This window comes from Haplochromis burtoni, unplaced genomic scaffold (genome assembly GCF_018398535.1).
Source record: "Haplochromis burtoni strain Fernald_Lab_line unplaced genomic scaffold, NCSU_Asbu1 Contig_263, whole genome shotgun sequence".
Lineage (NCBI taxonomy): Eukaryota > Metazoa > Chordata > Actinopteri > Cichliformes > Cichlidae > Haplochromis > Haplochromis burtoni.
In genome coordinates, this window is record NW_024582624.1 from 52805 (window position 1) to 76352 (window position 23548).

Here is a 23548-nt window from a genome sequence, read left to right on the forward strand (position 1 = left end):
TTGTGAGATCATGATACATTTGTGAATGTATTTTAACAATCTAAATATGCATATGTACAGACAGATACATTTAATAATCATGAAAATTATGTTTTATTACATTACAGTGATTTAACGTTAATTTACATTTGAAATGTGAAATCACAGTCTATTTACGTAACTTTAATGATATTCTAGAAGAACAGAACAAAACTGTGACATGCACAGTAAAATACTTTTATATTAGGATTTTTTCCTACAGTACAGCCATACCCGCGACCTTGTGGTTGTTAGTTCACATTCATTGGCCGATGCTTAGCGTCATGTTATTATGTGTCCCAACATCCAATGGCATGTCACATTGTTTTCATGGCCACACCCTCACCCCAGGTGCAGAGGCCTATTTCTGTTCAGGAATGTTGTGAATACTTTGAGATTTATATTAATTACAATTCCTAACGCCACATTTATTTTTTGAAATATATAATTAGCACAGCGTGGCCGTGCAATGTTTTATATGTTTTTTTTAGTTTTTATTCCTATTAATTATATTTTCACTTGTTACCTCTGAATTATTGAATCAGACCTAGATGACATGAAATTATCAGCAAAATTATAATTCAAATACTCCTTTATGTATTGATTATTCTCATTAATTTTCAATCATTTTATATATTTTTCCATAGTATTACATTTGAATTTAACAGATCATTCACATAACAGACAAATTTTTGTGAAATTATGATACATTTCTGAATGTATTTTTACAATCTAAATATGCATATGTACAAAAAAAAATTTAAAAAACAAGTAAATTGTATTTTACTATATTTACAGTGATGTTATGTTATTTTACCTTTGACATGTAAAATCACAGTCTACTTATGTAAATTTAATGATATTCTTGAAAGACATTACAAAACTGTAAAATATACAGTAAGATACTTTGACATTACTATTTTTTGGAACAGTGCAGAACAGGTGATTGCATTGCCTTAAAAATCTTCTTGCCCCCTTGAGAAATATGATGGATTTCTCTATGTACAAAATATATCAGATTTTTGTCTCTTTAACTGCTGTGCTATCACCCGAAGCACATTGTTTGAACTTTGCAAACTCTTTCTTATTCACTGCTTAGGGAGGTGGAAGGAACCACACTTTTTGGACAGGATCCATTTTGGCTGTCAGGCAAAGGAGGAAATGTTCTCCACTTTAAATCATTTTGAAGAGTGAGACAGGCAGTAGCCATTCTACAATTCAAAACAGTATTTTCTGGCATGAGATTTGGTGTGTTTGCATGCATTGTATTTCATTGCCAAGCATTTTATTTGTATTAAGTTACTGGTATAAAGGGCACTGACAATATCAGTTGCACTGGATTTTTCTCGTTTAAGGCTAATAACAAATTAATACATATTCCACTTTCAGCACATTGTTGGTTCTTCAGTTCAGCTACACCAACATGCTGAACACACAGCCGCCTGGTAAATATTCCCACACAAGTCAGCTTATATTTCTGCGACAAGATCTCTGTCGTCCTGCATATATTTGGAGAAATAAATCCACAAAAACCATTCTGCCTCTGCATGCACATAAGGGGAGCTGATTTAAATGGTTTCTTAAATGATATATAAAGCAGTAAATCTCTATGCATGGAGTGCTGCAGAAGACACGAGCACTGCCAGGTGAAAAAAGATAATGGTCGAAAAGAGAAAAGGGGTTATTTATGATGACAATGACGCTTTTGTTTTTTTCCCAGTTGCAAAGACTGACGACGTGCTTGAAGTACACGCGGCGGGTAATGAGAAGCTGTCTGGAGAGAAGAGTTTCCATTCGCCAGTTAATTGTGGAACTGTGACGCACATTTGTATGAGATAGCCATACTTTGACCAGCACCACTGGAGGCAGCCCTCTATGTCCAGTTATTATCTGGTTAACAGTAAGAACAAAAAAGAAATATGTGAAAAGCAAACATAAGCTCAAATTAAAGGTATCATAGACATCTGGTTATTTCCACTTAGCATTAAAGCTTTTACTATAAAGACTTCCTGCGCCTTGAATACAGTCGGTCTGTTGCTAACTTGCATTTCTGTGCACAAAAGTTACCTTTAAATAAACACCCGATGCACGCATCTACCGGTACTTCAGTGGCTCTATGTAAAGCAGCTGCAAAGAAAGGCTGATAGGTGGCAGAGATCATATTCATGCTTCACATTGTAGAAGCCATATCAATATTCCATGTCCATCTAAGTGTCGGGCCATGAGAGTTGATTGATGTGTTTTCGCGGCAGTGGTTAGAAAGTGAGCCCGGGAGACACGGGGGCAGCAGTGAATGAGCGCTCCTGCCTGAAGAACACAAAACTCCATTTTCCCCACAACACAAAGTCAAGACAGATCACTCAGTTGGTTTCAGGATTAACTACTGTTTATGTATATGCGCGTGTCACTGGTAATAAATGTACACAGAACATGCAGACGGGGAATATGCTAACGGTTGAGTGATTCCGCAGACATTTCAGAAGGTGAGTAATTATTCAGCTTTGCTGCAGATACTACTGGTCCCTAACAGCACTTCAGATGAACTGTTAATATTTATTATCCTGAGGAGTGCAGCATACCGGATTAATTATTCACAAAAACTATTACATGCGTGTGATCCATGCTAGGCTTCTATGCAAGGCTCCAGCTTAATAATCACAGGCATTTGTTATTAATGTCTGCAACATGTCAGTGTACAATAATAACACATGGAGGAACAAGTCAGTCATCTCGAGTGTTGAAGGGAGGCAATTTCAAAAGTATACAGTTATTTATGTTTTCCACAATATTAGGGTGGAATGATGGAATGGATTACCCGGGTATCAATCACTGTTTTCATTTTTTTTCTTCCTATGACAGTATCCACATGGGAAGGTTTCAGGCTGATATAAGCTTGTTTTCAGCGTATTTGGGTGGATATTTGTCAGGTTGTGCCTGAGGCCATCCTGGCTTGGTTAACTAAAGGAAACATGTCAGATGAAACTGCTTTGATTAAAAAAAAAAGAAAGAAAGTTCAGAAGAACCCAAAAGGGACAACAGAACTAATGCAGTAGCTATGTGAGTAAGCAGCTGATCATACACCACATGGCTAAAATACAGCGGCCTGGGTTTGAGTGTGACCTTTGACCCTTTGCTGTGTGTCTTCCCGTTCTCTCTCTCCCCATTTTCCTGTCTAATACTTAAAATCAAAAGCTAAACCAAGGTAACACATGCCAAAATGGGACCAGGATAGAGAAGCGTAATGAGCAAGAAGTGCAGTAATCATATTTGCATAAGCCAACATTTACTTTAATAACAGCTGGAAAGAGTAAATTTCACTTTGCATACATACATATACCTAATAGATTTAATAGAATTAGTGAAATAACTGCAGATTTAAGCATACCACCATATAAAAGGTATATTTTACTTAGCTCTTTATAATTCTGAAGAGCTCAGCTATATCTGTCTTCATACCATTGAAGTTTGTTGTGTCTGTGTTGGCGTGCAAAGCGGCCACTATCTGTCACTGTCTGAGCCTGGCTCTGTCGTTCTGTCAGAGACTTCCTGTGCCTCATAACCAGTCTATTCTGGCATCTCTGTCTGAGTCTGAGCATGAGCCTCAGTATATATCAGTTTCCGTGATTTAGCCAGCCCCTCTCTCTGAGACTGAGACAGTTTTTGCTTCTAACTTTCTACATCTGAACCTGAGCCTGAGGCCAGTCACTACTTATATCTGTTTCTCAGTCTATTCAAGACCCTGTCCATCAAGCCATCACCCCGTCACAGTCAGATATTTGATCTCAGGAGTTCTTGCTTTATCATTTGAGTGCTCTAGGTATAGTGTGTGTGTGTGTGTGTGTGTGTGTGTGTGTGTGTGTGTGTGTGTGTGTGTGTGTGTGTGTGTGTGTGTGTGTGTGTGTGTGTGTGTGAATAGAAGGTGGGGGGGACTCCTGTGCTCATGTACCTTAGATGTTGAAATTGGGGATATCTGCTGTTACTTATATAATACTGGGTTGTTTTGGCAATTAAATACCTACAACATGAGTGAAAGTAACAGAAAACAACAGCTGAATAAAAGAGGCACACAGTGATCCCAAAAGAGACTCATGACTGATTTCTTTGCTGTTTAGACCAGCATTCATTCTTCCTTGTTGAATCTTTGCCACTCTTCCAAGCATGAGTGTTTTCCAATAAAACCACACCTGGTGTATCGAGGCACCATTGCCAATGGACACCTCGTGCTTTGTCTATTTTCAGTGTCTTCCATCTTTCTCTTTCTACTTCAAATGTTCATCTTTTGGGATTTTCCATATTCTGACCGGTTTTATTTACCCTCTATTTATATTTAGATACTTCTCTCTCCTGTAGAGGTCAGCTGACACATTCACCTGTCTTCCAGTGTTGTCTCCTCAGTCCCAGTGAATATATGGCTTTCAGAGTCTTTGCCAGACAGATTATGTTGCCAAGCTGCCACTGCATACGGTCTGTTGCCTGCTACCTGCTTGTATCTGTCTCTTGTCTGATCACCTGTAGCTTCTTTGGATTTGTTAACCCGATTTGACTTCCTAAATATGAGAGCCAACATTTTTTTTTAAATTAGGATAGATTTAATCAGCATGTTAGACCTCTGGAGCTGAAAAATGAAGCCAACACCAAGATGCCAAAAAACTGCCGTTCCCCTCTGGTGGCCACTTGTGGCTGGCTCCAAAAAAGCGAGTCAGTCCAAGCAGATCGAGGTAAATGGAACAAAAAAATATGACGACTGATGAAAAGACGACTTGCGAAGAACTTGAAAGTAAAAGGCGACCTTTGGGCTTCTGCTATTAGATCTAATTGGCAACACTTGTCTCAGCTCTTCTTCTTACTTAGTGTAGATGTCTGGAAAGTCTCTTCATTTAAATTCGAATGTTTACTTTCAAAGGCTAATAGAGTGGCCACTGGATGAGTTTTCCACAGAGTTTTCTGTCTTTACTACACTCTGCACTAAGTTGCATCAATGTTCACACATTACTGTTAAAATGCAGGCTGTACTGTATGTAAGTAATAATGCATGTGATGAATCTCACCTATTAAAAAAAGTTGCATCAACATAAAAAAAAAATCAGGCTGTACCGTAGAAAACCTGGGGCCCTAATTGTCAAAAGTGCAAGCAAAAGTAGGGGCAAGTACCTGGACCTGGGATATAGAGTATGTTTGGGAAGTGTGAATGTGTGTACAGCGTCTATTTCTGTCTGTCTCCACGTTGGGTGAGTGCCGAATGTTTGCTTATGTGTATGTGAGGGTGGGAATGCATGTTTGTGTTTGCGTGCGCCTGTTCGTCTGTGTCTATATGTCAGGTCGGGTCTTAGACTCCACCTCTCTGGGAACACCTCAAGCTCTCTGAGGTATGGAGGCCTATCTCCCCTCACCACACTCCCTGCCGGTGGCTGATGCCCTCAGACGTTGGTACGTTGGTGGTTCTTGGTGTCTGGGGCTGGGCGCTCATGTATGTACCAGCTCACTCCTGGTGCCTGTGGCCCGGCTGGGCCCATTCCTCAGGCCTCTGGGCCTGGGGCTCGGTCCTCTCTGGCACAGCTGGCTGCCGGCAGAGCCCGCGAGCACATCACTGCAACCCCCTCTGGCCTCTGCTCCGTGGCTGCTGGGTGACCCCTCGTCTGGGGCTCTCCTCAGCTCGTTCCAGGAGCGTGGCACGGTTGCCCCTTTGGTGGTCCTTCTTGGATCCTCGTACTCTGGGCCCTCTGGATGTCTGGGGCCTGGATCTCCTCCATACCCGCTTCATGCCCTGGGGGACGGGGCCATGGCTCCCCACACTCCCTAGCAGATCGTTACATGGAGAAACCTTTTGAACACAAGCGTGCTGATCCACAAAGGTGTACACACAGGTGTACACACAGGTGTTCACAGACACAAGCTACACCTTTCTTGGCTGCTACCTCAAAGCACATATATTTAATATTTATTATTGCTGCACAATAACATAAAATATTTTGTAGTACTGTTAGCTAGTTTATTGTGATGGTGTTGTATTTATTATGTTGTTCTTTTTTGTTTGTTTTCTCTTCTGGTTTTTCTTCTTCTCTCGACAGGTGATCCAGGTGTTTTTTTCTTTTTTGTTTGCTTGTTTGTTTGCTTTTCTTTTTTTTCTCTTCTCTCCTTTCTCACTGTCGCTTCTCCCCTCTATTTTGTCTTTCTCTCCCTCTCTTTCTTTCATTCTTTCCTTCTCCCTGTCCTATCCCCCATATCATATCTGTCCCATCTGTAACAACTGAAAATAAAATAAAATAAATACATAATAATAAAAAAAGATAGCAACTTGTAAAATGCAAAAAAAAGAAAGTGCAAGCTCTTACTTGAATTATTTTGTTTAATAGTCTTTTTTTTTCTTTAAATTGTGTAGTTTTACTACAATACATGTGTACTCTGTACTGAAATATGTGTACACTAAAATACTGAAAAATGTGCAAAGTTCATGGTTGATATTGCTATCTTTGCAGCTATAATAGTTCTTCTACAACTGATATTAATCAAGCTGTTACTTTATTGGGGATTTAGTCTCACCAGCCATGCACTACTAAGAAATCCAGAGTACAGCTTCCTTCAGATCAATTGATCTTGGTAGGTAGAAACTATTTGTGGAAGCACTGCTTCCCATAGACGTTGGTTTTAGCTACAGAATTCTAATTAACATAGCTCAATATTGAGTGTTACCTTAGCCATGATAAATAACACTCGCTTTATCTCACATGCTCCTTTTCCCTTAATTGAATCAACAGAGAAATTGACATTTTTTTTCTTTTTCTTGCTAAACAGGATGTTCGATTTTTGCCTGGCCAGATGGGGAGCAAAGCCTTGGGGACTGGGGCGCTCTGATGACCTTGGGATGTTTTACAATCACATCACGACCTTGCCTCAGAAAACACAGAAGGGCAAACCAAGGAATCATGCCGTTTTAAACGTTTTACAGTGGTTTATAACACATTTACTCAATGACTCCTTAATACTGACTTTAATATGAGAAATGTTTAAATGGTACCCGGATACTTTCATACAAGGTGTGTGTCGGTCCTGCTCACTAATTTCACCCATGTCACCATAACTGATGGGTAGAGGCAAAAAGTCTTGTTTTTTTCTTTCTGGTTAATAACTGTTGAAGCTTAAAAAAAAATCCCATTTCAATTTCATTTTTCAGGTTCATATTTTGTGAGAGGAAACATTAAAGTCAGACACTAATTTCTTATCACAGTGCAGGTAAAAGCCCAATGAAAATACCTGACGCCTCTGGTAATTCAAAAATCATTCATCACTCATTTTTGCAATAGTGCTGTGTTTTCTTCATGTCAGGGTGAGACAAGGACAGAGTCAGGGACTAATTTGCAGTGTTTGTTTGGGGGGGGGAAGGTTTTTATATTAATGCGCTATTTCAGAGTGAAAATAAGTGAACTCTAATGGTCCAAAATGTGATCCAGGAAGTACAACAGGCCTGCAAAAACTGCCAGTATCTCCAAAAAGATAAATAATGGACCTCTGTGCATGGAAGAGATGTGTCAGGGGAAATGCTGCAAATGTGGTTCTTAACAAAAATATAAACTGATATGTTATAGCTGTATTTTTGTTTGTATGGTTTGTTTAGTTTTTAACCAGTATTAATTAAAAACCAATCTCAGCACAGCATGGTTGTTGCTTGGTTTTAGAACTTCGCCCACATTGGACTGCAGCACTGAGTTTTTAGCAGCCTGCTGTTGCTGTTGACATGATTGGGTTTCTTCACATCCTTTCTGAAACCACACTGAGGTTCAAATTTGTGCAAAAGACGACCTGTTTGCATACTCCAAAATACAGGAGATTTCAACTCCACATTTCTTTTAGGTCCAACATACAATTAGTGGAGTGTCTGGCGGCGTAAAGAGAGAAGACAAGCAACTGTGCAACAACGGACATGAGGATCCATTGATGCTGAAGCACAGAGTACCTCATAAGCAGCTAGTGCTAAAATTACGGCGCTTTATATAAATGTCTCGTGCCATAGCAAACTTATTTTCTCAGACTTGTGCCTTGAGATCCCAAAACTCTATTTCCCACAACTATGTGCAGGAAATGGTTGTTCAAATAAAAGGTGACATGAATGGAGTGAAAGTCTAAAATACTATGCAGTTACACTTCAACAATAGTGGCTGAAAAAAGATTCAAGTAGGAAGTCAAATTAAATAGAGATGCAATCAACTAGCTCTCTATTACTGAGGTGTTAGCAATTATTTTTTTCAATTTTATCCATTTTATTTGTGAGCTTATTTCACACATTATCTGCAGGAAACAATAGGAGGTAGCGGAATAGAAGTGGACCATTCCTCTCTGCAAGGGGAGGTAAATAGACAAAGATTGAAGCCAACACGGAGCAGAAGCACACTTATGCCAGAGAGACATGGAGGACATTCCTTTCCCAAGGAAGGTCATGAAGGGAAAGGATGCAGTCAGTCATATTTTTACAGCTATCAAGTGGCTGTGCTATTGTAATAATAAGTCAATATATGACAATAATAATAAATGTTATTGACAGTCTGCATGTTTGTGTCACGGCTGGGGCAGCAGTCGTGTGGTGTTGTGAGAAAAGGACCCAAAATGCAGGTACTGGCTGGTGTGCGAGTGAGCGTTTATTTACACTGACCGCAAAGTTACAAAAACAGGAAATAAGGACTAGGGAGCTACTAAAACCTAGGCTGTGAAAAACTAATAAACAAACCTAAAAACATAAGGACACGGGGATGATACGTGGAGATGACATGAGAATGCAGGGCAGAGAGACGTGGAGTAATACTAAATAACACAGACGGCGAGACAACGAACACAGGCAGGCACACACTATATACACACAAGGTAACGAGGGAATGACACACCAGAGGGGAACACAGCTGAAGCTAATTAGACACGACGAGACACAGACCTTCAAAGTAAAACAGGAAATTCATAAACTGTTCTACAACGCAAACTCAGGGACACGAACAGAGCACAGGGGGAAGAACACAGGTAGGAATAATAAAACACTAACCACAAGAACCAAACCCTAAGAACTAATACAAAATCAGAGGAAACTAGAATATAATGACAATAAACTCGACTGGGTCAGCCATCCAGGACCATGACAGTTTAGGAGCAAGTAGAAGAGAGCCTGGAAAGGTGGAGGTATGCACTAAGAAAAAAAGAGGGATGAAGGTCAGCAGAAGCAAGACATACGTGTGTGAATAAAAGGAAGACAGGTGGAAATATGAAGATGCAAGGGGCAGAGGTAGTGAAAATGAATACGTTTAAATACCTGAGACAGTCCAAAGAAATGGACAAGAAACAAGAGAGGTAAGGAGGAGAGTGGGTGGAGATGAGTGTCTCGGATGATTTGTGACAGAAGGATAGCAGCAAGACTGAAAGGGAAGGTTTACACGATGGAGACCTGCTATGATGTATGGATTGGAGATGGTGGCTCTGAAAATAAGACAGGAGGCAGAGCTGAACATGATTTTCACTGGGAATGAGCGGGATGGACGGGATTAGAAATAAGTACATCAGAGGGACGGCTCGGTGAGCGGTTTAAAGACAAAGTTGGAGAGGCAAGGGTGAGATGTGCATATATGCGTATGCAGAGGTGGGATAGTGGATATATTGGTTGAAGGAGCTGCCAGGCAGCAGGAAAAGAGGATGACCACAGAGATTTATGGATCTAGTGAAGGAGGACATGCAGAGGGTTGATGTGACGAAAAAGGATGTTAGAGATAGAGCAAGTCACTGTGGTGACCCCTAAGTGGTGCAGCCAAAAGAAGAAGAAGACGTTATATTAACTCTGGGATTTAAAAAAATACAATGAAGTCTTTTGAATAATAGGTGTTAATCAGCATATATTTAAAAATTCAGCCCTAATGAGACAATTTTAACATTGTTCTTCTTTATTTAAATGATGAGGTCTCAAATAGTTTATCTGTGTAAGTACTAAAGTTTAGGACAATTTAAAACATTTAAACAGCCATGCTGAGACACTCTCAATCTAAAAATCGTTAATATTAACACCAAAATGCATTTCAACAGAGTACTGTAAAGTCTGTCTCTCTATGGAAGTGCTCACCATTAAGCCATTTTCAGATATGGGATATTTAACATAGCTTAATTTATCATCAATCATTCTGTCATTCAGACATAATTAATTTTTACATACTGTCCCTAATGGCTTTGAACATGATAGAAAGAGGAGCGGAGTGCACACAATATTTGCCGTATGCATTAGAGCATCCTCACTCTGCCCAGGTTATTCCCTAATTGGTGTTTGGAGATGCTGCTGCGGAGGTGAAAGTGGTGAGAGAAGAGAAAGACATCAGAAATTCTCTAAATAAGTGATTTTGAGTCATCTTGATAGGCTTCCACTCTGCACAGCCTAGTCTTTCCTTTCCTAGTTCCTTGCCTCTCTACAAACTCTGCCCCATTTTGCTCCAGGATATAGGCACCCTATTGTTGAGTTGATTAGCAATTAAACTGTTAATTAGGATAATGTATAGGTTAGAACCAACAATTTATGCCAGAGACTGTTGTTTGTGAGGGGTCTTATTGAGGGTCTGGTAAATCCCCTTCTTTAATTTTATCACCTATGGATGATAAACAGAGGACACGAAGCTGCCATTATAAGCTTATGACAGACGGCCACAGCTTACGAGTCTGAAAAATAAAGCTAACCTGATCTTAATAAGTGTCTTAAAACTGCATCTTTTTAAATGGCCAATAGGGGGTGACTGCCAGTTACACAAAGACTCGAGATCATTTAGAAGTTATGAGAAAAAGGCACAACATTTTTGAAGAGGGACCAAAAAAATCTGTTGAAACTGAGGTTCAAATTCTGCTATTAAGTAACAAATACAGCAGACACAGTAAAAGTAGTTTCCCTGAAATCCCTTTACCCAGTAATGATACGTGTTCAACTCAGCTCTTATTGATCCTAGTAACCATGTCCTTGAACTGGTAATGGCTTAATGGAATTGCATCTACAATATTGTTAGACTTTCAAAGGGAACACACACATACTGTCCATAACAGACTGGGGCTGTATTGATTCTACTTTATTAGATGACAGGGATTACGATGATTTTAATAATGACTGACATAGTACAAAGTTGAAGGAGCTTAACAACATAACTGAAGAGAAATTATTTTTTTTATTTTGTTCATTTTTTTACCTTTATTTAGGCAGGAAAAAATACGACTCTTGAGGGAAAAAATAAAAAAATGAGTCTGAAAAAGTGTCACACACACACACACACACACACACACACACACACACACACACACACACACACACACACATCTAAATCTACATACTAGTTGAATATGGGCAATAAATATTAAAATAAAATACAGAAAGAACCAATATTTTTAAACTTCAGTGTCAATAAAGAAGAAATACCTTAATAAAAGTAATTGGCTATAACCAGAATCATCCATAATAGTGTTCAGGCATGAAGTAACTGTATCCAAATCATTTAAAATCACTTGAAGTTAATTCAGTGAGGTTGTCCTTAAGCTTGAGATGATTCTGTAGATGATTGCACAAGAGAGGAGCTGCAAATTTGAATGCTCTTTTTCTAATTTCAGAGCGAACTTTGAAGAGAAAGAATGAATCTCGGGACCACAAAAATCCCAAACTCTTCTGATGAATACAAATCAGCAAGTGTAGTGGCAGTAAACCAAGAATAGACTTATAAATAAGAATATAGCATATTTCAGCATCTTCTACGGAACCTTAGTATGAGACTCCCAGCTGTAAAAACATTAGGAAACTGCCCAAACAAAGCTCACAAATGTCATGAAAAAGCCCATCAACAGTCTATTGTTGTACATTTCAGTCTTCAGCGTCACCACTGACATTCAGACCAGCAGTGCCAGGATAAGGATCTTACTCTACGAGGAGGGTCAACGTGGTTCAATGTGAAAAGCGGCTTCAGGGTTCGCCAACTTGTCGAGCCATAGCAGGTACATTTAATGACAAGTTTGGTTCATATTACGGGCGCCAACATGAACCCAAAAACGACACCCTCACCTGCCATGTGTTGCTAACACTCTCTTATGCCACGGAAAAGTGTTGCAGACTGCAGTGCCAGTCAAAGGTAAACAGATGTAGTTTATAAAACTATGTGATTTGGAAGCAGTCAAAAAAGTGGGAAATACACCATGAAATTGAAACATGTTTTGAAAGTCATTTTCATAACTGCATGTATAACTGTAATCAGCATCTGCGACAACTAAAATGTGAGAGCCTCCTGCAGGTGCACACGTAAAACAGCTAAGAATGGATACGCAGAAATCCAAATATCCAAATTCAAACTCATAATAGAAAAATATCATAAATTGAAAAAGGCAAAACAAAACACTCTTATTTAACTTTGCTCACATAATCTCTCTTGCACCCTCCCTGACACACAAATGTTGTGCATACGCACACACACACAGATGGCCCTGTGAAAGCCTTTATTGATTGGACTGCAGGACAGAGGGAGGACACAGCAGTGGAAAAATACATGCCAAAATAATTTCCTAGACAGCTGGCCCTAACCAGCCGATCAACTGTCTTAACCTATTAGAATAAGGTGTGGCTGAGAGATACATTTGGCACAGTGATGTTTATTTGATTTTCAGTATGACATTGTTCAAATGTACAAATTCCTGTGATACAATGCAGGGAAACACAGTCCCTCACACGACTGCTGCACTTAGCTCAGGGTAGGTGTTTGGCAGCGTCCAGGCTTGCAGTATGTAATCTATCACAGGCAGACCATCTACATTAGTGCCTGGCAAGAATGAGGGTTAGTGGAGAGGGGTGCAAAAGCGCTGGCACAGAACAAAGATGTGGCCTAGTTTGCCCTTACAGATGTGTGCAGTGGAAAGATCAAAGCTCCGCAGTGCATCGCGTGCTCACAGAATAAAGAATCAAAATTGTTACCTCATGAAGAAGAAGAAAATATATAACGCTGCATTTACCAGAGCAAAAGCACGATGGGGTCTGTGTTTAAAATGAGTTGCCACGCCCATACTGTTTGTTGGTAAATTACTCTTCCCTAATTCCTCTCAAGTGGCACAGCAAGATCTAATAGTCATCCACAATAATAACATCAATAGCCATTAAACAAGACCAGTGATTCAGTCTGGAACCCATTTGGGAAATTTCTAAACGAGTCATCAGACTTTTCTCCATCTCACAGGACAGGCCTGGCCCGGTCGTTCTCCCATCTGTCAACAGATTTCCTCCATGCATATACAAACTGCATAGCAAAGTCATTACACCCCTCAGAAAAGCCAAATGTAAGTGTATGAACGCTAAGGAAAAACCACCCTCCGAATGTTATATTTAGCCTGCATGGTCTGGTAACTTCCTTTATGTTCTCCAGACTCAATCATAAACACTTCAGAGTCCCACAATAGTTGGCAGAATTGAAACGTGACAATTATACTTCGATTTGCTCAAATGGGTGGAAATGACTCAGTAAAGGCCAAAACTTACCAAATGAGTTTTCGAGGTTTCCGTTTACCCTAAAAAAAAAAAAAAAAAAAAAAAATTCAAGGTTAGCGGCAAAAGTTTTGATAATTGTTTGTGGCTCTTAACAGCATTATAACTTTAATTAGGATAGAGAAACAAAGAAAAAAAAACACATTAAATTACTTTATTTGCATTATCTTTCACTCTACATGTGTCACCTGCTAAAATAACACTTCTCCATAGACTTTCATTTCTTTACTTATTATTCTGAACCCTCCTCCCTTCTCCTCCTCAACAACGGATGTTCTCTAAAAAAATTTCCACATGCTCTGACGTTCTGACAGCAAGGACGCTTTTTAATTAAGCCAGGCTTCAAACATAATCTAAACAAACAAGGGAAACTACAAACAAACAACAAGTCCAATTACAGCAGTGTTAAAATGCAGGGCAAAGAAGCATTAGACTACCACAAATAGTGGGAGGAAATGGGAGGAGGAGGAGGAGGAGGCGGAGGAGGAGGAGGAGGAGGCGGAAGAGGCTTCTTTGATCCATGCTTGGAGATTCAACTTCAACGCCGCTGCTTAGTTCAACAGGGATTCGTATTAGTGGTCCTGTTGGTAATCAAAAGGCCTCGTTCACTGCTGCAGTCCAAGAAATCCTTTACACATTACAGTAACAAATATCACAGCGGGATTGCATCAGAGCCCCGAGGATGAAACATATTTGAAGGGGGACCAAAAAAATCAATCCAGAAAGAGGTTCAAATTCTGCTATTAAGTGACAAATACAACAGACAGAGGAAAGGTAGTTTCCCTGAATCACCTTCTTTATGGGGTAACGCCATGTGTTCAACTCTTATTGATTCTACGAACCCTGCCCTTGAACCGGTAATGGCTTAATGGAACTGCATCTATAATATTGTTTGACCATGAAAGGGAACACACGCATATTGTCCATAACAGACCTGGGGTGTATTGATTCTACTTATTAGATGACAGGGTTGCGAGCTGTCAGAAGGGATTCCGGTGATTTCTGCTGTTTCCGGTGTGTAACATTTGGGACACGGAACACACACACACACAATCCGAATTAAAGTCTTCCCTAGGAGGGAGCAGATGTGATGTTTTCTTATAAATGAAACAATATCCGTCAGGTTGCTGTACTGTTATTGGATTGTCTTAATGCCAGAGGCCATGTCAAACTGTGCCATTACTCCACGACGGTAAAAATGAGTAACTATGAAAAAGTGCCTCGAGCCATGTCTACCCAACTATTGACCCAAATGAGAATTTCCGGCGTGTCACCGACATTCAGGCTTTAAAGTACTGTGAGTCCATCTGCACTTATCTGTGTGTTTGTGTGCTTTAGCCTTGCTAACAGTGAGCTGATTGGTTGGCAAGGTTAATACAGATTCATAATCTAAGCTACACAGCTGCAAACCCCTTACTTATAGGATGGTTTAACGCTGGTATGTATGTGTGTGTCAGTCTGCGTTTAATCTTCATGTGTGCTTATAGACATGATTTTTTGTGCGGGCTCGTCTCCCACATTTGAGCAGCACTGCATGTTCCCTGTAATCTGGTTTACAGGAAACACTCCACAGCCAAACACATGGTCGATTCCCCCTCCCGGTCCTATCATTAGCCTGGGGCCTAATCCTTAGTTATAATTCAGATGATGGGCCCTGTCAGTGGGGGCCCGCTAATAAGTCACATAAATCACAGTGTGAAACTGAGGCTGGGTCCAGGGCCAGCGGAGTCAGCCATTTTCCTCTTCTGCAGGCAGAGAGATCTTCATGTTGCTTGATTACCAATAAGGGCCAATGAAAAGGGCAGTTACACCCTCCCCTCCCTGCACACACATGCAGAAAGAGTGGTAATCTAAAGCTGTTCATGCTTTGAATACTGAGCACGGTGAGATACCAGAGGAGTGCAGCCGAACAGTGGGGGAGATTATTTGTTATCGTGTGTTGAATGCTGCACAGCCGTTTACTTTTCTCATGTCAACATACTAAGGACGAGGAAGAAAAACTATTTGAAAAGGATATAATAATATTTTTTCTTATCATCTGCTTTTATTTTTCAGTGCCTAATTGGTTTAGCCAATCCATTTTGGAATCATGACATTGAATCACCTTGACACATGCTCAGGCCGTTGTATTTGTTTGTCATCATGTAGAAAAGGGCCATGTGTTAGGAAAGCCGTGGTCTGATATGGGATTATCACAGCTCTGTGGCAGGCGAGGAATGCCTGTGGATTAAATCTCACACCAGATTAATCCAGGACAATCTGCTATGACTTGATTTTGTACAACAGGATTATTTTGACATATGCTTTTCCTATTAGAGATCTTAAACTTCATTTTGGAGATTAACACAGCAGATTTGTGACTAACCTATATGGAATCATAGTATAAGCATCGTCTTGTCTATAAAGATCAGGTAATTAAATTACTACAAAGTGTTATACCTCTGTAATAAATAATACATTAAGTTCCTTCATTGTAGATATGGTCTGACCCAAGGGTGTGAGTTAGCCATTGTCACGATGAGGCAGACGGTGTAGAGAGGAGAGGATGTGGACCCAAATGCAGACACAGAGATTTAACAAAAAGTCTTTATTTTGAGCTGCAAAAAACACCAAAAACAAATGGTGACGGGAGATTGCAAAAAAGTAACAAAAACCTAAACTGGGAAACACTGGGAACAAGTATAAAGAAAACAAGAACCTGAGACGAGGGCCTGAACATGAAACTCAGAGATCAGGGCCATGGACTCTGGAACACAGAAAACGCAGAGGATGAAATGCAAATGAACCAGCAACAAACAGAGGAAGCCACAGGGCTTAAATACAGAGAGGCATAATGAGGGAATGAGACAACGGAGGAGAGCACAGCTGGAATTAATCACACATAACCAGACAAAGGGGAAGGGGAAACTCAATATACTGAACATGGTACAAGGACTATCAAAATAAAAGAGCAAGCATGTCAGTGCAAACAAGACACGCGAGTTTACCACGGAGACTGGGGGAATGAAAACAGAGACAAGACTAGACACTGAGACATGGAGACAAGAGTAACTAAACGCGGAACCACAGAAACCAAGAGACTAGAAATTCTAAATAATAATGACAGCAAAGACTATTAATCAGGGGTGTCCAAATCCAGTCCTCGAGAGCTATTGTACTGCAACCTTTAGACACATCCTTGTTCCAGCAAACCTGAATCAAATGCCGGCTTGTTATCAGACCTTGCAAAACTTGATGGCATGCTGAAGAGGTAATCCAACCATTTGATTCAGCTGTGTTGGAGTAAGGATGCATCTAAAAGCTGCAGGACAGTAGCTCTCGAGGACTGGACTTGGTACCCCTGCTATTAATAATACAAAACACTGGGTCACCGATCCAGGACCATGACAGCCATTAAGTTTCTAATACGGTTTAAGTAAGAGTTCAAGGAGGATGGTGAAGAGAAGAAAAACTTAGGGAAAACATGTTGGGTTAGCATTTACATGACTTTCAGTGAATCGATCTATGAAAACGTAACACATCCTCTGTAATCCATTGCAAATTTCAGCAATCACTCAAACACGTTTACAAAATTTTTGACAGTTAACAGCAATAATAACCTGAAATCCAGATTCTAGTGGTAAGAGCAATGTACATAGGCAGAAGTGCACCAAACCCAAGGCAAAAAGTTTGTAATGGAGCCTTACATTGGCATACATTGCCAAGTATAAAGTATGCAGAGCCCAAACACATTACTTGAAAAGTTTGTATCAATGTCAGTTTATTGTAAGTGGAGAAATTAGGGCAGGCAGGGTGCCTTAGCATCTGCTTTGTATTACCTCTTCTTTCAGCCACTCCTTTTAGGGGTCCCCACAGCGAATCACCTGCCTCCATCTCATCCATTCCCTAGCATCACTGTCTGTTATCAACCCTCTGCATGTGTTTTGTAATACCACTATTTGTTCTTATTTGTTCAATCAAATCCCCTTTACATACAAAAAAGCAAACTTTTATGTTTAAAATGGCTTATTTCAACTTGAATTAATAGTAACATATAGTTGATATTTAGTGATGCTTTTTATAATTTATTAGAAATGTATGAGAAATATTTAAAAATATAACGTATATTTCTCTATACTGCACAAATTATACATGCACTCAAGCTTTTATTGCATACACAAATGTGTGGGAGTTTGTGTGCTTAAAATTTGAGCTTGCACTAATGCACAGCAATGTGGGACTTTATTTTTAAACTCATCTATTGTACAGGACTCTGACCATTAAGCACCTAAGACTCAACTGAACTGTCCTCCCATCATTTGACAAAGGCTTACATAATGCTTCATGCTATAGCAGGCAATAAACATATCCTCTATCTATATCTATAGCCTCCATTGTTATAACTTCCCCACTCATTCATCATCATCTTCCATATAAATATGCCTGAACTGATAGCAAAGTGGTGCTGTACCAAAACCTTCATTGTGATTGCTCTGGTCACTAGCGAAAGATGCAGTATAACTTTTAGTTCGAAAAGTCTCCATTTCCATTTTGCACCATACTGTTTCAAGTTTCAATACAGGTCGGAGAATATGTGACGACTGTTTCTAGACAAGTCAGCATCTTCCATGCAGTTCTGGGAATCTTCCAGCAACCAATCATAAGGAGCGTTTTGGTACAGCGCCCTCTTTAGAACTCTTTAAAACTTTAGAACACCGACTGTTTAAAGAATGAGGTTGCGACTAGAAAGGCTGTGTGAATGGGGCCTTGTTCATTTGGCAGACAAGTTAAGCCAGATTTTGCATTTGCATTGATCCTGTATTTACTGCTATCTTATGACTGTAGTTGGGTGTTGTCTCTCAAAACTATGGCTTGGCTACCTACCATTGAATCTGCAGTGCCAAGTAGCCAAGCACAGTTTCAGATAAACATTTTAATGATCACGTCTTTATACTGTGTATTTTAAACACTTCATATGCAAAGTAATAATTATAATACACCTAACATTTTGTAGGCACAGGAAGCTGAAGTAGAACAAAATTACAAAATGATATGTTTCCATTTGTGTGTTTGCTGTGTTAAAGTTCTAAACTGCCCATTAAGACGGTTTGGTAAGGACAGAGAGAGGTCATCGAGTCTACTTGCCTTTTAAACTGGACAGCAGCAAATACTGGCAATCATCCGTGAAAACAAACAGAAAAATAATTAAAAGTTACAATTAAATGTGAACACACCAAAAAAAAAAAAAAGAATTCAATTCACAGATGAGGCAATTACCCAGAAGAAGACCAAGCTGAATGCAAGACAGTAAATATAAGAACATGCTGGAGAACACTGGACGCTAAGTCACTCTGGGAGTCTGTTAATATGGGGCGATGAGAGAAAGAGCACCCTGTAATGAGTTAGTTATCCAACACCTGCAGCCGGCTCCAGAGATGTCAGTTAGTAATTAGTCCAAGTTTAGGCTTACTTCTCCTGAGTTTCGCTCATGAGTTTGTGGATTAAACCATGCAATAAGAGCTTCATGATGGCAAAGAACTATAAGCACCAAATTAGCACAACATTAATGCAGGTCATTATTATAGCTGCTGAAATTTTACAAGTCTGCTCTGCTTAGCTCTCCGCTTCATAAGAAGGTATTTACTGTATAATGCTAACTGACATATAGAGGTCTCCGGAGCAGTAGTTACACAGACAGAGTAGGATTAACTCACTGCCTCAACTCTCTCTCACGCAAGTATCCTCTGCTCTTTCATTAAATGAATAAACCATCCCTTCACTCATTGGCAAGGAGAGAGAAAAAAATGGAAGCTTTTTTTTTCTTTGGTAGTCTGACATGAAAATAAAGTGGCAGAAACTTGTTACAGGAACAACATATGAAGCTTCAAACTTTAATTTTCATAACGGTTGGATTACGTTAATCCTAAACACGGAGCAAGGATCTGACAAATGCTTTATGTGACTCAACAGGAATTAGAGTATTAAACATTTTAAATGGTTACCATGGCTCACAGTGAGAAATGAGAGATGAAGAAACCTGCACTATTGGGCTAAATGTATGCTCTTCTTTTTTTATTACCATGTTTCACTGCAACGATATATTACATGGAAAACAACACATAACTAAATACCAAACTATATTTTGCTGTTCATAGAACAGATGGAAGAAGCACTTTTACACAATGAATGAATCCCCTCCATTTTCATTTTAGCTGTTACAGCTGGTACTGAATATTCAATTGAATTGTGGTTTGCAGTACTATGTTATCGTTTCTTTGGCTATTGACCAATGACTACTTCCACTTTATAATTTTTAATACCATCTCTCAGGAGTGTGGTATTATAGAGCAGTATCTCTCACACCTACTGGGGGGACTATACTGCAAAAAATAGTTCATCCTTCTTTGTTTCGCATGTATGTCCACCTTCAGTTAATAACTCATCCACCTCTTTAAATATTTCACTAGGGAAATAATCTCAGACACTGGGAGAAAAGGAATTATCTAATATTATCACAGCTTTGGCAGCACACAATAAGGTGCTAATTAAAACACTACAGCAAGACAAAAGCGTGTGCGCTTGAAAATATGGCTAGAAACGTGTACACGGGCCCAAGTGCAACTGCAGATCATTTGCCAGTTGGTCATTAAATACTTTTGCAAAACAAAGGGAAAAAACGAGATTGGTTTGTGAATAAAACTCTGCTGTGATCATTTTATGGTGTAACTCTCATATGCCTTCATGGCTCTACATGAATATTTATTTAGCTATCTTACAGCTTACACTTACAGATTTGCTCTTTTACTTCTTCTCAAAACTTCAAATTTTCAAAATGTTATAAATTGTATATGCATTATCCATATAGAGTAGACTTAATCTGGGAGTTACACTGTAGAGTGTATTTCTTCCCTATAATTCCTATAGTCTCTCTCTTTTACTTTTTAATAGTTTTCGACTAAAGCATGTTGCTTTTGTTTCTTACATTTGCAAAACCTAGACAGCTGCCTACATCACTATATAGGCCCATATAGACATCTGTATTACAGTTTTGATTCACAAGTACAACCAAATGCAGATTCATGGTGGACAGAATAAAACACCCAAGTCCAAAATCAAATCCAAAAGCAACCTCCAAAACAAAGACCCAAGCAGGCAAAACAAGGAGCACATGAGAGGAGATACACAGATGCTAAAACAAAGAGTAAAGGGAGGGATGGGACTATTTATGTACAAAAGGCTAATCAGGGGAGAGGAAAAAGGAGGGGAAAGAGACACAGCTGAACATAATCAGGACAATACCAGGGGGAAGTAGAACTCAAAAAAAGGCACAAGAGACAACTAATTTTCAAAGTAATACAGGAAAGAGCCCAACTAGATGAGGAAACCCATAATGAACAAAATATAAAGAAACACTAGGGAAGCTAGAGCAATAAGGAAATTAAATCAGGAATTTAAAAATGCGATAAGCACAAATAATCTGAACTTTAATCACAGGAAAAGAAAACCTAAACAGAAATTCAAACCATAAGACAACTAAACCGAAACAAAGATCAAATCCAGGTACACATATAGATATCTTTATTTTGCAGCAACTACATTCTGCAGATTAGGAAGGAATGTTAATGAATGGTCACAGGACTGAATGTTAGATTACACTTTCCTTTGATATGCTAATTGATGGTTAGCCATGCAGCAATCTGTAATTTTAGCCTTGCTTTCAGTTGAGATGTAACATTATCGAGGTTGCCAGAGAGAGAAAAATGTTGATGAGGTGATGTTCATCTACTGGATTTGGAGCTGACAGGCTGTGAGGGGGCTGACTTCTTTCTCTGTGTGAGATGAGCATCTCTGAAATTGAAGCTAAAGAACCTCACCAGCCCACAGTCATGCTAACAATTCATCCTCATTTAGCTAATGAACATCCTCCTACACTTCCCATCTCTTTTGTCTCCCCCCGCCACCCGCCACCCTCTCTCCATCTCTTTTCTTCTCTGCACTCCATCTCCCTTTCTGACAAACTCACTGCCTCCTCTTCCTCGCTGTCTTTGCCTGGTTCTCCGACTCTCAGACTTTCTCGCTCGCAACAACTCCCTCCCTTTCACTCAATTTCCAATCCCCTCCTCCACCAGTTCTTCTCGTAATGCTAATTACAGTAACATGAAATCATTAGAATAGCTATCACAATCTCTGCCATGGTAATTCCATAATCATTACCGTCTATGCTTGCAGCCCTTGCAGCTACGCAGGAGTCACTGCAAGAGCTGGACTACCTGAGTCCATCTACATTATTACTAAAGTATTATTGCCTAGGATCTATAGCACCAGTAAACAGTGGAACTTCTGTCTCTGTGTATGCCCACATTACCCTTAGGATAGTGTCTCAGCTGCTAGCCATCAGTTTCAGAGCTATTGCTGGAACGTGTTCACATGCACACAACACTGAAAGGTAATCTTTCTTTACACAGGATTTTTTTTATTTGTAGAGATGTACCAGTAGAGTAAATAACAAGTAAATAAAACCCGCAGTTGAGATGACGATACCTGTTATCCTTAGGCAAAATTGGAAATCTGATGATTTTAACAATAGCTTCTGCATAAATTATAGAATATTTGAGCAAGATCTTCAGCTGGAAAATTACCTGTGCAGTTTAGATGATCCTGCTTGATGTTATTTGATGACCATCACATGTGGGTACTGGGGACTTCCAGGACTTAAGGGCAGATTTCTTGGTGTTGAATATGTGGGTCATTTATCTAAAGATATCACAGTGAAGCCAAATGTGCCATTCATTTCTTTTCTTTGTTTTCTTTCTGTGTGTGTGAATGACCTCCTGTCTTTTTTGTGTATGTCTTCTCTTTTACCGCAGGAGAAGAAAGTGAAGGAAAGCTGATGGTTTTTTCAAATTAAATCCTACAAGACTAACCTTGTGATATCACGGGTCTAATCATTGCAAGCAGCAGTCTTAATCAAAGCTGAATATACCAGACTTGAAGACTTAACTTTTCTGAAGGTTTTGGGAGTGTTTTTCCATAAGTACAGTTGTGATTTCATTTCAGGACTAATAGGTATAAAGAATCTATCTCTATAAAGTCCCCCTACTCATTCATTGCCATTGTCACAGCTTCAAAGAGTGTGTGCGCGTGTGCTGATTGGCACAGATTAGTCTTGGCACTCTTGAATGCATTTATTTTTGGCCTCTTGTAGGAGACCCTTTTGCTTACTCACGAGCACAAATAGAGGCAGCAAAAAGATAACACAGGAAATTCAGTCCTGTGCAGTTTTAGTTGGATTTCATGATATGTAATTGGCTAATTAATACATGCAAAGACTTGATTGCTTGATTAGCGGTGACTAGCTGATTGCTCAGATGAGAATCTAGGAACAATGAATGAATACACTTAGTGAATAATATCACTTCTGTCTGACAAAGAACAACTTAATGTGCTTCTGGATATGCTGCGGCAGAGATGACCCCTCTCCCTGCATGTGTCCAGGCTGGCCATGATTCCGCATACATTACCCTTGAATCAAGGCAGCCAGAATGGCAGAATTTAAAAGAGGCTCCCTCTTACTGACATCTACTTGTATTCTCTACCAACTGTGGCTCTATGAAATTTCTTACAATCCAATTTACGTTTCATGAGGTGTCAGAGCCAAACACAGCACAGGAATAATACTGTCAGCAGGAACACAAAGGTCACCTGTTGTGTGGACATAATGCGCAAATTCTGTCAGCTACGCAAACACAGAGGAGCACATGGGAGAGAATGAACACAAACGCGGGAGGATTCTGGCTTCGTGACTGGCAGGTGTCTGTGGCATTGACAGATATGATGGAACTGGCTATTATACAATAAAGCAGCAAGTCTCAGCTAACGCTACCTGACACATTGCTACCTCACCACTATTTTGACCGTATGCTGACCGCTCGTGGCTAAAGTTACTGCAAGCCTTTCACATTATGATTCTGATCCAAGGTCTGACATTGTGCTTCTCCTTCAGCCTCTCAGGTAATAATTGGTCTTGAGCTATAATCTGCG

At 39.7% G+C, this 23548-nt stretch overlaps 1 long non-coding RNA gene across 1 annotated transcript in view; it reads right to left on the reverse strand.

The window, feature by feature from the left end:
• Positions 1 to 13556, reverse strand: part of LOC102295099 — a 29257-nt gene extending 15701 nt beyond the window's left edge. The window contains exon 1 of the long non-coding RNA XR_316859.2: positions 13523 to 13556. This is a non-coding gene — a long non-coding RNA (uncharacterized LOC102295099). The remainder of the gene's footprint in view (positions 1 to 13522) is intronic.
• Positions 13557 to 23548: the final 9992 nt, after the last annotated feature.